The following is a 16828-nucleotide window of genomic DNA, read 5'->3' on the forward strand; positions in this document are numbered from 1 at the left end:
TAAACTAACACAGGAACAGAAAACCAAATATTGCCTGTTCTCACTTATAAGTAAGAGCTAAACATTGCACACACATGGACACAAAGAAGAGAAAAACAGACAACAGAGCCTACTTGAGGGTACAGGGAGGAAGGAGGGTGAGGATTAAAACTACCTATGGGGTACCATGCTTATTACCTGGGTGATGAAGTAATCTGTACACCAAACCCTTGTGACATGCCATTTACCTATATAACAAACCTGCACATGTATCCTTAAACCTAAAGTAAAAATTAAAAATAAATACTCTTATCCATCTTCAGGGACCTGTTCTTCAAAGATTCCTCTGACCTCTTCAATTGCCAGAGTTCTCTTGTAATGTTAATTTTTTTTTTTTTTAAGAGACAAGATCTTGCTCTATTGCTTGGGTGGAGGTGCAGTAGCACGATCATAGTTCACTGAAGTTTCAAACTCCTGACGTTGAGCAATTCTACCACCTCAGCCTCCTGAGTAGCTGGGACTACAGGCATGTGCCACCATGTTGGCTAATTAATTTTTAAAAAAATTTTTTAGAGATGGGGTCTCACTTTGTTGCTCAGGCTGGTCTTCAACTCCTGGCTTCAAGCAATTCTCCCACCTCGGCCTCCCAAAGTGCTTAGATTACAAGCATGAGCCACAGTGCCTGGCCTCATTTTGTTAAATGAATGTCACTTACTATTTGCAATATGCTCTTAGCACTTAGTGATATCATACTTACTTTGTTAAATGAATGTCACTTACTATTTTCAATATGCTCTTAGCATTAAGTGATATCATACTTTAAGGCATCTCTTTTATTGTATTATTTGTTGTAATGCGTATGTATCTTATTTTTGCAGCTTCTCAAAGGCAAACCTCGCTCATATACTTTTGTATCCCCCACTGCACCTAACATAAGTCTATGCAAATAGTAGATCTTCTGTGAAGATTTGTGGAATCAATACCTTTTTTGGAAAACTCAAGCTGAGGGGAGATATCTTTGTAGTTCAGAGAGCTCTCTGTGAGAGGAAGATGTGTGAAGGCAGTCATGGTGACAGCCTTTTCTTTCCAGTGACACAGTGGGAGCAAAGTTCTCCCCTGTACACGTCTATCCCGTGCTGAGAATGTAATCCCCATGATGAATATCAAGTAAGTGATACACGCTAGAATCTCAAACTATGACACTAAAGGGAAAGAATGACGAGATAATTTTGTCTTCTCAACCTACTTTTCTGCCTTATTCATCATGAGATCATGTTCACTAACAACGGTGGATGGGAGAGTGGGGATGTATCTGTCCATCTCATACTAGTTTGGCATCTCTGTAGAAAGAAAAAAATTGACAAAAAAAGCAACTGTTTCCTTTTTAAGTATCCTTCTGTTTGCTCCTTTCTGTTTTGTCTGTTTTTGAAGTGCACTTTCACCATCCCTTAAAGATGTTGGTTCTTTTATAACAGCAGAGGTCCTCCTTGCTCAGCAGTCCTCTAGGATCAAGAAACTACTCATCCTAAAAGCTCGAGATCATTGGGAACTGCGTGACTTAAACAGATGATTAAAGACCCATTGTCTGTGCTGTAGCTGGGTTTATGATGCCTTTTCATCACGACACCTGCCAACATTTCAAGGTTCTAATTAGCTGCCAATCAGTGTAAAAAGCTCAGAATAAGCAGCATTGTGCCTGGAATTACTATGTGGAAGTATATGCAAATTACTTGGGTTAAAGATAAAGAATCTGCGCTTTAGAGAATGAAAAGCTGTATTAATCTAGGATTATTAAACACTGGTAAATGCATTATTGACCCTGTCATGATGCCAGATTGTGATCAAGAGCCATCCCAGATTCTCTGGACAGTGGTAAAACATGCTGGCTCTGGCCTGGCTAGTTCCATTTGAATAGCAGGGAGCAGAAAACCAAAGCCTATACTAATCTGAGTGTGTCTGGAGTCCCGAGCCCATGAGATCGGGACAAGCTCTACCCTGTGCCACCCACCTTTTCCCATCTGTATCCATCTCCCACTGTGCTATCAGACATTCCAGATGGAGCTTCCTGTACCATTGTTAATTATTATTATTATTTTTATCTGTTCACCCATAATGTCTCTGAATCCACTGGCACTGCAACTGTTGTCTTTGTTGGAAAGAAATGATAGCCTTCCGAAATGGTGATGGCGGCATATCTTTGTGAGCTCAGAGCAATATGCATACTATTTAAGTTTTAAAAAATAATAATTATGTCCTGACACTTTAAAAAAGTGAATTTCTTTATAATTAGTTCCAGTGTTAAGGATTGCTTTAAAAATCACTAGTGTTTTTTACTTTAAACAAGTAGAAAAGATTCAGCTTGTTTCTCTTGTTTGGTATTTTTTTTTGGATGAAAAGCACTATAGAAATGTAAGCTATTATTAATCCGCCCCTTCTCCAGACAATGTTGACGGGGACTCTAAAATGTATATCAGCTAACGGTGTGTCTCAGCTCAAAGAAAGCTGCAAATTATCTTAAGCATGTTCTTCAAATTTGCCCAAAGCCTCTCTATTTCCATGGAAATAGAAGTGGCATCCTGCAGCTGAGGCTGCTGTTGGTTTTAGCAGCTATGGCAGGTTTAGCTGGATGGATACTACCTGCCGGACAATACTTAATGCTTTTTCCTAAGTGCTTTTTATAGCAAGGGTAGGGAATGAGTTAAATTGTGCCTGGATGCAGACGGATGGACAGACAGGTCTTGTAGATTTTCTCCAAAGCCTTGCATATCATAATAAGATCTTGATGACTATTACTTCTGTTGCAACTGCCTGCTTACTGGTATTGCATAGTAAGATGAAGAAAAAAATCACCATGTTTTGCCCAATAGCTTTACTAGCTCTGTGCCTAGTTGGAATTTTCTAAGTAATACTTCCTTTTCCATTTTTGGGCCACAGTTAGTGTTAACTGACCCTAAGCAATCCAGAAATCAAGGTCTCTGTTACCATTGTCCTCTTTGGGATATTAAGTACATGCATGTGTGTATCACTATGTTGGGCACTGCATAGGCCAGACAGAGACAGCTCAAGCCCACTCCAATGCGGTGAACATGTGGAGGACGTGGTGGGAACTAGCAAGCCCCAAACATCGTTGGAGTTGACAAGCCTGCAGACTTGCATTGAATGACAATTAATTTAAGTGCATTTGGTGAATTATCATTTTTTTAAACCAGGGTGAGATTTGTAGAAATTTGTGCAAATTTGGAATGTTTTTATTGTAATTTGGAAATGAGTGATAGCGCTGAGCCCTTCTTAGTTTCCGTCCCTGAACCCCTCTAGGAGAATTTTAGGAGCCTTAGGTTGGTAACATGGGAAACATTAAGACATCTTCTTAAGGTCTCACTTGGATCCTATTTCCTGAATAGCTCTGTGAGGCTAAGCTTTACCGTATGTTTTGGTTATCTATTCACCATGAAACTCAGTGGTTTAAACAACAATTATTTGTTTGCTTATGATTATTTAATTTGGCTATGACTCAGCAAGGACAGTGTGATTCTGTTTCATGTGGTATTAACTTCCAAGGTGGCTGGCTCACATAGCTGGCAAATTGGAACTCAGCTGGGGGAGTCAGCCAAGGGTGCCTTGGTTGGCAGGATTCCCAGGTTCTTCTCTGTGTGGCCAGCATGGGCTTCCTAACAGCAAAGTGGTCCAGGGTAGCCGTGTTTCTTACATTATGACTACCTTCCTCCAGAGTGCGAAAGCAGAAGTCCCAGGCCTTTTTAAGGCTAGTCTTGGGAACTAACACAGCATCACTTCTGCCAGGTCACAAGGGTGGCTCACTTTCAAGGAGAGGGACTCCAAAGATATGAGTCCTAGGAGGTGTGATTCAGTGGGGGCTATTGATGTAATCATCTCCCAGTTTGGTTCCCTGGTTCTTATGGCTGCCACTGCCCTGACACCAAACTTGGCACCCCCATTGCTCAAAGTCTTAGGGACCTGCCCTACTCTTTCTAGAACCTTCAAGGACTGAAATTCTTCTTTTCAAGCTTTGTCCTCATGGTAGCTATCAAATACCATGCTCTGCCTTGCTGGCACAACCATTGATTTCCCCATGAAGTTTTCTGTCCTTTACTAGTTTCTGACTTGCAAACAGAGTCCTGAATGCATTGAGGTATACAGGATGGTGTGCCAAGGAGGGTGTGGAACTGTGAGACGTATACATGATTCATCTTCCCTAAAAGTAGATTTTACCTGAAAATATAGATTTTTAAAATTCTCATTTCAATCATTATATTTTCATATGAGTTAATGTGAATAAATTATGAAATAAAATACAAGGTTCTATTGAATTTTCAAGATAAAACACAAGACTTCCAGAATATTTAATGCTTAGTAGGGCTGCTTGAAACTATAATCCTGGGTTCCTGGGCCAGGGGTATGTTCTCCCATGTCACTGATGGCCTGTTCAGTTTTTGTATCAGAAACTCTCCTACTGGTCTTGTTTATAATGCCATCCATCCATGTCTAGATTAGCCTACACTGTGGCCTTGGCCTTGGCCATAGTGCTTATGAGGCTTGTTGTCTATGACCAGCTTTCCTGTAAAGGGAGAAATCTCTTTGGTGAAGGAGGAGGAAATGTACATTGTTTCTGTATCCTCATTCTAGGACTCAAATCTCTTTTTTGTGTGTGTGTGTGTGTGAGATGGAGTCTCTCTCTGTCACCCAGGCTGGAGTGCAGTGGCGCAATCTCCACTCACTGCAAGCTCCGCCTCCCGGGTTCACGCCATTCTCCTGCCTCAGCCTCCTGTGTAGCTGGGACTACAGGCGCCTGCCACCACGCCCAGCTAAGTTTTGTATTTTTAGTAGAGATGGGGTTTCACCATGTTAGCCAGGATGGTCTCGATCTCCTGACCTCGTGATCCGCCCGTCTCGGCCTCCCAAAGTGCTGGGATTACAAGCGTGAGCCACCGCGCCTGGCCTGGGACTCAAATCTTGTTCTAAACTTTGCTCCGTTAAAACCAGATCCTCCTACTTGCTCTGTGTACTTCTCTTGCCATTTGCTTTTCTAGCCTTTTAATATCGCTGAATACTAGAGTGTATTGCTTCGAATAGAAGCCCTAAAAAAAAAAAAAAGAAGCCCTAGAGGCCAGGGATTCCCTCCTCTGTTGCTGTCCTTAGCATGGCTGAGGGCCTCAGTAGTGCTGAGCTTTGGCAATTGCTCATTTCTAATTCTCTGGTCTTTTGTAAAGACCACAAGGCTGTACTACTCCACAGGCTGAGTCTGTTACTGTGGACCCCACCCCTACTTTTTCAATTGGGAAAGGGTAGTGTCTGGAGAGCTCAGTGCTGAATTTTAGGCAGGGCATTGGGAGTGCCAGCACGGTTTGTCTCCTCTGTGCAGTTAAGAGCTGACCTTCATCTCTAAAGCAGCAAGGATGATGAAGCTTCCTCCTGAGGAGGATGGCATGTGGCATAAACCATGGTTAGTGCTTGCTAGGGGTTACAGTTGCCATGAGTCCATTGCTGGGCTCCGATAAGCCTTTAAGTAACTGCAGAGGAATAAAGCTGCTCTTTAGCGTGCCTTGAATCTTAGCCTGAGGTCCATGGTGTGTATGTATGCATATATGTATTTTAAATTCAGTCTTCTTTTAACTATTAATCTATTTGTAGTTGACAAATAAAAATTGTGTATGTTATATCATATACAATATGATGTTTTGAACTATATATGCATTGTGGAATGGCTAAATTGAGCTAATTAACATATGTATTACCTCACATACTAATTTTTGTGGTAAGAACACAATCTACTCTTTTTTTTTTTTTTTGAGACAGAGTCTCGCTCTGTTGCCCAGGCTGGAATTCAGTGGCACCATCTCAGCTCACTGCAACCTCAGCCTCCCAGGCTCAAGAGGTTCTCTCCTGCCTCAGCCTCCCAAGTAGCCAGGACTACAGTCCTGCACCACCACGCCTGACTAATTTTTGTATTTTTTTTTTTTTTTTTGAGACGGAGTCTTGCTCTGTCGCCCGGGCTGGAGTGCAGTGGCCGGATCTCAGCTCACTGCAAGCTCCGCCTCCTGGGTTCCTGCCATTCTCCTGCCTCAGCCTCCCGAGTAGCTGGGACTACAGGCGCCCGCCACCTCGCCCGGCTAGTTTTTTTTTTTTTGTATTTTTTAGTAGAGACGGGGTTTCACCGTGTTAGCCAGGATGGTCTCGATCTCCTGACCTCGTGATCCTCCCGTCTCGGCCTCCCAAAGTGCTGGGATTACAGGCTTGAGCCACCGCGCCTGGCCAATTTTTGTATTTTTATTAGAGATGAGATTTCACCATGTTGGCCAGGCTGGTCTCAAACTCCTGACCTCAGGTGATCCATCTGCCTTGGCCTCCCAAAGAGCTGTGATTACAAGCGTGAGCTACCACGCCTGGCTCACAATCTACTCTTGTAGCAATTTTCAAGAATACAATACATTGTTATTAACTATAGTTGTCACAGTTTGCAATAGATTTCTTGAACTTATTTCTCCTGTCTAACTGAAATTTTGTACCATTCGACTGACATAATCCAATCCCTACCACCCCAGCCTTAACAACCACCATTCTACTTTTTGCTTCTATGAGTTCACCTTTTTTAGATTCCATGTTAAGTGACGTCATGTGGTATCTCATGGTATTTTAACTTCTGTCCCATCTTCACTGAAACTCAGGGATGAATACTTGTCTTCTTTGAGTTGTTGAAGCCTTCTCTAGCCAGTCTCCTGAAAGAACTCAGTATTTTGGACTTAACTGAAACCCTTAGCACCTTTGATATTGTTCTGATTAAGTTTTAAAACCCTCTGAACTTCTCTCCTAGAGGTTCACAGTGCTGCAGAGAAAGAAGAACCATAAGAGCTTAAATATTCTTTTCCCACCCATAGTCCTGTCCCTTTGGATGGGCAGCATTAGAGCCAAGCCTTTTGTGAGCACAGGTTCAGGTGTTTACCACAAACCCTGTTTTAATATTTCTGTGTCTAGCATTCATTTCATCTCAGGGCCTTCAGCTGGGTGCTCTGGGGCTAGGGAACTCAATACTAAACAACATATCATTGACAAACCAGAGACCAGTAGAACTGGATTCAAGCCTGATGTAGTTACAGAAGAGCCCTCATGCATAGCTGAATGCTTTTCTCACTAATCTTCTATAGGAATGTATGTTTTGAGTTCTCTTGAGAGAGAGCCAGAAGTTCACCTGTCACTTGGAACAGATTTAGAGCAGAGCTAATTTTTGCCCTTTAGTGACCACTGAAGAGTCAGTGTCAGTGTGGGGTTGCCTGTTAACTCCATGTGGTGATGTACAGCATTGTCTGAGGAGCCATCTTGGAGGGGCCATGTGAGATTCTGAAAGGACTCAAGACTCAGTTATGGTTTTATACTTTCAAGAATCAGTATATTGTAAGAGTAAATGTTCTGCTGTCAGACGAACTAGTTTGAGACAGCATTTCCCCCATGCATTAACTATGTGACTTTGAGCAAGTTACATAATCTCTTGAAGTCTCAGTTTTCTCATTAATGTATGTGTGGTAATGGTAGTACTACCTCAAGGAGTGTTAGGTGGGCTAAATGAGATGATGAGTCTGGCATCCCTCTATAATCCCCAAAATAATAATAACAACGCTAGCATTTTTTGGGTGCAACTTAGTGTAAGTTTGGCCTAGTATTAAGCACATTACATGCTTTACATACAAAGAGACTGTATTGCTATCTCCAGGGTAATGTTAGATGAAGAAGCTGAAACTTTTGCCTAAATCCAAAGTCTATGCTCTTACTCTTGACCAAAGAAGAGGTACCTCTATGTCCTGGTAGTTCTATGCCATAAAACTGGTTACAGGAAGTTTTGAGAATATAATATCATGACCAGTCTGGCTTCCTTACCAGTTTGTTCACCAACTTTCCGAGGTGGAGCAGATCTCTATTACTGATAAGATTAGCTCTGCCCCAGACTCCACTATAATCAAGGAGAATATAATTAGCTCCAAGCTGAGAGACATCTGCCCGCTGACTCCACTCTGACTCTATACCGAAGTTGTGATAGAAGACCCCATCTTTCACCCAAGTTCTGATAACTGGATCCCCGTCATATTTCCTTTTGTCCCTATACCAGAGTTCCTCAAGAGTCATCCTCCACTGACTGCCAATCCAAGAAACTTCTTGATCACTTCTGTATCTAGACATTAGTCTGCCCAGCATTTCTCCTATGGCATAGAAAATGGTGCTTAGATTCTTAGCTTGAAGTGACTTTTCCATCCATTAATCAATTCATTCATTAAATAATATTTAGTGAACATGACCACTGCATTCCTGATCTCAAGACACAAGGTCCTTTTAGAACTGTCTTTTATGACTCTCTTTTAGAACTGTCTTATAACTTGAACAAACCTTTATTCTAAGTTCCTGGTTCTGCCACAACTTCATTCTTCCCTTTGCTTTCTGCAAATTTGCTTCCCTTTGATTGTCTGCAAAGCCAACAATGTTAGGATAGAAAATTCTCAAGTGGTTGCTCCCTGTCCACCTTGGAAACTTGATCTCTGAAGGCAGCTCTAATCACTGGTTCTATCAGAAAAAAAGAAGTGGAGCAGAATAAAGCAGCTGAGGTTGAAGTCCATTGTGTTAACTCAAGGAAAACATTTTTTGTTTCTCATTTGTTTTGCTCACAAGTGTAAAGACAAAGAACTACTTTAATAGGAAGTTTCAGTCACAAAGAAATTTCACAAAGAAACAAACCCAATACTGTACTTTGGTTGACAAGAGAGGTTTGTAACACACAGAGAAAATGCACCGGGGGCTTCTCTTTTGTTGATATTGGGCCCTAATGAAAAGATCTTGTTAGATTTTCAGTAAGAATGCTCCATGGATATATTTGCCAAATTCATTTCTATGTTTAACAGTGTCATAGCAGGTCTCCAAAAGATAGACTTCATGCAATATGTTAGTGTGCCCTTGGAATGACAAACCAGGTAGTTAAGTTGATTAATGGAGGATATGTTTATTCACTACTTTGAATAAAACAGTCAGAGGGGTCAATAAGTGAACTCTTTGTGGAGGCCAGTGTTATCACCTCTATTAATATATTAATACTATCTATTCCCTGTTTGCCTCACTAATCAATTCTTTTTTTTTTTTTTATGTTAGTTTTCAGGCCAGGCTTTTTCTCAAAGTTTGTCCAGGCAAACAAGATAAAGCACAGGTTCCAATCAAGTGACGATCATGGTTGGCGTAAACTCTCTTGCAACACATTAAGCAGAGACTATGGGAAAGAACTTGCTTAGTAGGAAAAGAAAGGTGCAGCCAAGGACACACCAAGCCTTTCTGTCCTTTGGTTAGAGAAATTCGTGCATTGTTACATCTCACTCAGTTCATATTATCTTCAAGGATCTGTACCGTCAGTGAACAAAGTTCTCTTGAACAAGCTAATCTCAAGGTTCACAGATTATCCAAACACCATTTCTTTTCTGGACTGACTGTATGCTTCTACCTTTATCACAGTGATTCACACGTCCCTGACAGTGGACTTGAATTCTTTATTTTACAGGAGGGAAGAAGGCTGGTTGGGTATGTTGGGGACCAGGTAAAGAATCAGTAAGTCGGCTGGGCACGGTGGCTCACGCCTGTAATCCCAGCACTTTGGGAGGCTGAGGCGTGCTGATCACAAGGTCAGGAGATTGAGACCATCCTGGCTAACATGGTGAAACCCCATCTCTACTAAAAATATAAAAAATTAGCCAGGCATGGTGATGGGCGCCTGTAGTCGCAGCTACTTAGGAGGCTGAGGCAGGAGAATGGTGTGAACCTGGGAGGCAGAGCTTGCAGTAAGCTGAGATTGTACCACTACACTCCAGCCTGGGCAACAGAGCGAGACTCCGTCTCAAAAAAAAAAAAAAGAATCAATGAGTCAATAATGCAATAATGGATTCTTCTTTATTTAACCACAAGGGATCATTCGGTTGGAAGGGTAGTGGTGATTAATCAAAGTCATCAAACTAAACTCCCTTTTCTCTCTCTCTCTCTCTCCCTGTGTGTGTATTTGCGGCAGCACTGGACCTCACTCCCACTTAGCAACCACTGACTTTTGATGTGAATTGGCCACCCCCTGTGGATAAGGCTGAAATCCTCCACTTTTCTACAATCTTTCTGCATATTACTATCCTACTCCTGATCCTCTTCATCCATTTACAACACCTGCCTTGCCCCACATCTGGAGACTGTGAGGCTGTTCACCCCAGCTTTCACACTAGAGCCCTGGTGAGGTTCTGTCAGGCCAACATCCAACTTTTAGGACCCTAGAAAGTAAGATGCTCATGTTGGAAGTACTTCCAACCCTGTGAGCATCCCTAGCAGTTGATGATAAGCCCTGCTCATGTGCCTGGCGATTTTCAGCATGCCCCAGCTCACATCCAACTGCAAATATCTCCATCTCTGTACCCATGGGCATTTTCTTCCAGATTTGTATAGTTTGCTCTGGCCATTCACATACTAATCTGCTTCTTTTTCCCCTATTTCAATTTTATTTATTTATTTATTTAACTGATACATAGTATTTGTACATATTTATGGGGTACATGTAATATCTTGTTTCATACATAGAATGTGTAATGATCAAATCAGAGTATTTAGGATATCAACCATCGAGCATTTATCATTTTTATACATTGGGAATATTTCAAATTCTCTCTTCTAGCTATTTTGAAATATGCAATACATTGTTGTTAATCGTGGTCACCCTATTCTGCTATTGGATATTAGAACTTAATCTTTCTATCTAACTGTATATTTGTACCCATTATCCTCTCTCTCTTAATCCTCTCTGTTTCTGTTTGGGATGGTCAAGGTGTTTGATTTTCTCTTTCCAACTTCTCCCTTTTCTTGGATTTTCTAGTGAAACTATTTTTAAATGGGTTGTTTTGAACACATAGCATCCAATTGGAATAAACAAAATCTCTGCTGGCCAGGCATAGTGGCTCACGCTTGTAATCCCAGACCTTTGGGAGACCAAGGTAGGCAGATGGCTTGAGCTCAGGAGTTCAAGACCACCCTGGGCAACATGGTGAAACCCTGTCTCTACAAAAAGTACAACAAATTACCTGGGCGTGGTGATGCGCATCTGAAGTCCTGGCTACTCAGTAGGCTGAGGCAGGAGGATTGATTAAGTCCAGGAAGTTGAGGTTGCAGTTAGCCATGATTGTACCACTGCACTCTAGCTGGAGTGACAAAATGAGACCCTGTTGCAAAAAACAAAATGAAACAAAACAAACAAACAAACAAAACCTCTGCTAATGACTTCTAAATGTATATCTTCAACTGTGACTCTTTTTAATCTCCATACTAATATATTTAATTGCCTTGAATTTCTAGTTGTATTCATCACAGGCATCACAAACACATTATTTTGATTTTTCCTTCCAAAGCTGCTCTGCCCCAACCCCACTCACTGCCCCAGCCTGCCTCATCTCATTAAATTGCACCATTTACACTGCATTAAGTTACTCAGATCTCAAACTTAGGACTCATCCTTGATTCTTCTCTTCTTTCCTTCCTCATCACATGATGATCTGTAGGCTTACTTTCAAAATGTGTGTCAAATATGACCACTTCTCATCACCTCCACTGCTACACCTGTCATTCAAGATACCATCAATCATCTCTCACTAGGATAATTGCAAAGACTCCTAAGCTTCCACTGTTTTTAAAAATTGTAAATTGACAACTTATAATTATATAAATTTGTGAGATACAAAGTTATGTTATACTTTATGAATATAATGTGGGATAATTAAATTAAGCTAGTTAACATATCCATTACCTCAAATACTTAGCATTTTTTTGTAGAGAGAATAGAGAGAATATTTGAAATTTACTTTCTTATCAACTGTGAAATGTACAATATTCTATTATTAACTACGTTAATCATACTGAGCAATAGAACTCAAAAAAGAAAAACAAAACATATTCCTTCTGAGATTTTGTACCCTTTGATTCTCATCTCCCCATCCTCCCCATTCCCCAGCTTCTGTAATCACACTTTTTTTCTATGAGTTCTATGAGTTCATGTTTCAGCTTTCACATATAAGTGAGAAATTTAAGCTTTCATTCTTGCCGCACTTTCAGTATGATCCTATAGCCAAAGTGATCCTGCCACCTGCTTGCTCAAAACCCTTACATCACTTTCTGTTACATATAGAGTCATGTTTGCAAGGCCCCTATGACCTTTTAAGGCTCATTTTCCACTGTTCTTTCCCTCATTCATGCTGCTCCAGCTACACTGTTTCAAACATTTCAAGATTTTCCCATCTCAGATTGTGTTTCTTCTTTTGGGCACGTTCTTCTCTTGGGCATGCTTCTTTTCTTGTTGGTCCTTCCCTCACACCTTTGCCTGACTTCCTCCCTCTCACTTCACTTGGGTCTCAGCTCAAATGTCTTCACTCTTTCAGAAATGTCTTCATAACCACATTGCCATAAATAAATATGTTGTAAAAACTTGTTTATATTTTGTTTTCCCCATGGAAATAAGTCCCAAGAAGTCAAGAACCTTGTTTGCCTTCTCATTAGTAACCCCAACACCTAGAACAGTGCCTAGAACATATTATGCTTAAAAAATATTGGATGGATGAATCAATTCATTTATATATACTAAAGTAAGAACTAAACTGAAGTGAATTAAAGCAGCAAAGCTCTCAAGCTTGGGTTGAATCAATGTTTGGAGAATAGGAGAATGAATAAGGAAGAAGACAATTTCATCAGCTCAGGTAGCTACTTTCTAACCTTTCCCATCTTTTAATTGAAAGGCTGACCCTACAATATAATAGCACTTGTTGATACCTTATTATATCCAAAGCACGGAAGTGGGGAATACAAAATTGCATCAGACCTGATCTCAAACTTTGTGTGTATGTGTGCGTGTATACAATAGGGACAGGTTTAATCAAAGAGGAGTAAGAAAACTTCTGATGCAAACTATAGGTACTCACTGTTCTATAATTAGATCTAATTCATAAAAACCTGTAAGATATTTTGTGGTGAGCAGTATAGCTTTAGGACAGAGCTTCTCAATGAGTTTGCTAGTTGCAAGTTTGCCTCATAAGTAGCCGCCTTCTTTTACTAAAATTTACACAAACATATTAAAACTAAAACGGAACACTGCATATAAAAAGAGTGGGAAGCAATGCAGCTTCAGAGGAGAAAGAGTTCTGCTTGGGCATCGGCTAAGGTAATCTTTCTGGGACCTTATAGAGCTACTTCAGGCATCTATGGCATTCAAACTCAACCATGGCTTTTGCTGCTCCCTGTTTTAGGAGAAAATAGTGCCTCAGTGATGCTATCTTAAATTTCTTGCTTGCTTGCTTTTTTTTTTTTTTTTTTGAGGAAGGTCTCACTCTGTTACCCGGGCAGGAGAGTGATGTTATCAATATCAGGTATCTACTCATGACATAGCAGAGGCTACCTCCTGTCAGAGGAAATTCACCAACCTGAGTCTCGGGCTTTTTGTAGCATCTTTCTGTTGTTCTTGGAGATGCTGTCTAGCAGTTGAAAATACAGTAGAGTGAATGCAACTCTCTCCAGCCATTCCAAAGGCACAAACTTTTCTCTCTTTTTTTGAAAGAATTACACAGGGGGTTAGGAGTTATATGAATTTTGTTGTTTAACAAGAAGCCCTTCCCTTTCTCTCCTTTCAAATTTCTCCTCTTAAATTTCTTTATTTTTCTTCCTTCTCCTTTATGTTTGCCTTTTCTCTCTTCCTCCTGCTCTTCCTGTCTTCTTTTCATCCTCCTCACCTCTGTCTGCCTTTTTCCCAACTCTCCTTGGAGGTGGTGGTTCATGATGGTCAGTGAGTAATAGGCAGTCAGAGAGATGGATTCCAAAATCAACAGTGGCAAAGCAACCCACACACCACAGTGATGCTTTTCCTTCCTTTCTCCTCGCTCTTCTCCCCTGGATAAACCAAGGACTTGGGTTTTTCTGCCAGTGCTCTATGATGGAGTACAATAGTAAATAGGAAAGAAATGGGGCTTGATTTAATCACACCAGGGGTTCATCTGTCAGAATATCAAGCTGATTTCTAGCATCGTGACATGGAACATCATATTTCAGAACACAGAATTAAAATCAGTAGGATCTCATGGTTGTCCAGGTAGGGTCTTTCTGAGGAGGGGACCTGAGGGGGCCATTGCCACTACCCATCTGTATTGTTGCCAGAAAAATGGCTGTTTACCAGATTTCTAAGGCTGAATTTGTTTTGGTTGAATTCCACAGAGCTGGTAAATGTACTGGTCTGGCCTGGTTGTCCCAAGGGAGGACAGAGCACACTCCATAAGCTGTGACTCTAGAGGGAACTGGGCTGGTTTCAAGAAAGTCCTGGGCCTGACCAGTGAGTGAGATTTAGTGTTTTCTTCCATGTCCTTCCTTGCCCTCCAAAGTTCAGGTAAGTGACTAGATTCACAAACTTATTTCAGAATGCCAGGAGGAGACACATGGAATCATAGAAACTTAGGACTGGAAGGGACTTTAAAGATCACAGACCTCACTGCTGACTTATGTTCCATCTTTCTTCTCTACTTCTGGCCTCTACTTCAACAGTGACAGGGAACTTCCAAGTTCCTGAGATAGCACATCTGCTATTTAAAATTTTAGAGACAGCTCTGACAATTGGAAAGCTCTTCTTCATATTGAGTCAGTGTTTCTCTGGGCTATAGTTTTTCCCACTGGTCTCTCTCAGAGCTCTTCTGGCACTCTGTGAAACAAGTCCTGGGTCTGTCTAAAAAGAAACAGGGTCTCCAAACCTTCCAAAGAAATTAATTTTCTTTCTTTTTTTAATTTAACTTTTATTTTAAGTTTGGGGTACATGTGCAAGTTTGTTATATAGGTAAACTTGTGTCATGGGAGTTTGTTGTACAGATTATTTTGTCAGCCAGGTATTAAGCCTAGTACCCAACAATTATTTTTTCTGATCCTCTCCTTCCTCCCATCCTCCACCCTCTGATAAGCCCCAATGTGTATTGTTTCCCTCTTTGCATTCATGTGTTCTCATCATTTAGCTTCCACTTATAAATGAGAACATGTGGTATTTGGTTTTCTGTTTCGGTGTTAGTTTGCCAAGGATAATGGTCTCCAGCTCCAGCCATGTTCCCGCAAAGGACACGATCTTGTTCTTTTTTAAGGCTGCATAGTATTCCACAGTGTATGTGTACCACATTTCCTTTATTCTAAATACCCATTGATGGGTATTTAGGTTGATTCAATGTCTTTACTCTTGTGAATAGTGAACATATGCATGCCTGTGTCTTTGTAATAGAGTGATTTATCTTCCTCTGCATATATACCCAGTCAGGGCATTGCTGGGTTGAATGGTATTTCTGTCTTTTGGTCTTTGAGGAATCGCCACACTGTCTTCCACAATGGTTGAATTAATTTACATTCCCACCAACAGTGTATAAACATAAGCATTCTTTTTCTCTGCAACCTTGCCAACATCCATTATTTTTTGACTTTTTAATAATAGCCATTCAAAGAAATTAATTTCTAAGGTCCTCTCTAGAAACAGCCTTAGATCTTGAAACTGACATTAAACAAAATAGTTGAAGCCAGGTGTACTCAGTGAGTTTAATTAGAATAGCATGATTCTCTTTCTTGAATGTTCTCATTATTTTCTAGAAGATGGCATGAAGGCACTCATTATTATTATTATTGGTTTAAAACTAAAGGCCCCAAAATAGATTCAACAGAGAAAAAAAATTGTAAGAAGATTCTCCAGATGATAATCTTTTTCTGGGCTCCTTTCTGATATGATTTTGGGGCATTGATTAAAAAAGGTCATGGAAATAAGACACTGCTCTACTTGAGCCAGGAGCAGAAAGTCATACATTTTGTATGTTAAAGGCATTGGGTGCGAGAGGATTAAATTCCTTCAGTTACTGGATCAAACTGGAGAGGAGAGCTCTAAACACCTTTCAGGTGTGAGCATGAAATTCTGCAAGTTCTCTTAGGTAAGGAGGAAGTTTCTACTTTATTTCTCGTCATTTATTTGTTCAATAAATATTTGTTAGGCACCAGTCACATGCTGGGCTCTGTGCTCCATTTATGGAATGGGGGCTTAAGGGGGCCCATGTTCTCCTTTTACCTTCTGAGGCTTACCTTGAAACCAGTTTTGTCAATTCTGCTGATAGGTTTGGATGAGATTCACTGTTTACTAATGGTTTTTCTCTTATCACCATGAAAATGCAGCCGGAGCCAGAGTTTCACTGGCTTACTTTCAACAATGGCATTATTTTTTGATTCATCAAATGGAGCCCCTAAATCCAATTATCCATCTGGCTTAACTTAATTGTTCATCAACTTAAGTGTGAATTCCTTTTTTAAAACTAATATTCTTTATTATTGTTTTTTTTTAATTTAAGCTTTCATTTTAGGTTCAAGGGTACATGATTAGGTTTTTTATATACGTGTGAATATACCTGCTTATAATTACTTATCTGTAGTATATGTTCATAAAACCATCTTTAATGCTTCAATACCCCTTGAATTCTATGACTGAAAAAGAAAATATGTTATTAATCTTGGGCATTGTTACAAAAATAAATGTTGAGCCTTGACAATCCTTGGAGCGTCAAAGCAGTGAGTTTCTGTACACATTGATGTTGCCTAGGGAAACAGAGTATCTGGAAACAGAAATTTGGGTTTGGCTGAAGGTGGAATGGGGGAGGTAGCAACTGGGTTCTGGGGAGAACCAAGAGCCATATGTTAAGATGTGGTTAGGGAAACAGATGCCCTTCTCATAAATGGAGATGGTCTGCAAGTTGCCTTCCTCTGGGAACCAAGGTTTGGTTTCAGCCAGAAATAGTGGTATGTA

This window comes from Colobus angolensis, unplaced genomic scaffold (assembly GCF_000951035.1).
Source record: "Colobus angolensis palliatus isolate OR3802 unplaced genomic scaffold, Cang.pa_1.0 Scaffold70, whole genome shotgun sequence".
Taxonomy (NCBI): domain Eukaryota; kingdom Metazoa; phylum Chordata; class Mammalia; order Primates; family Cercopithecidae; genus Colobus; species Colobus angolensis.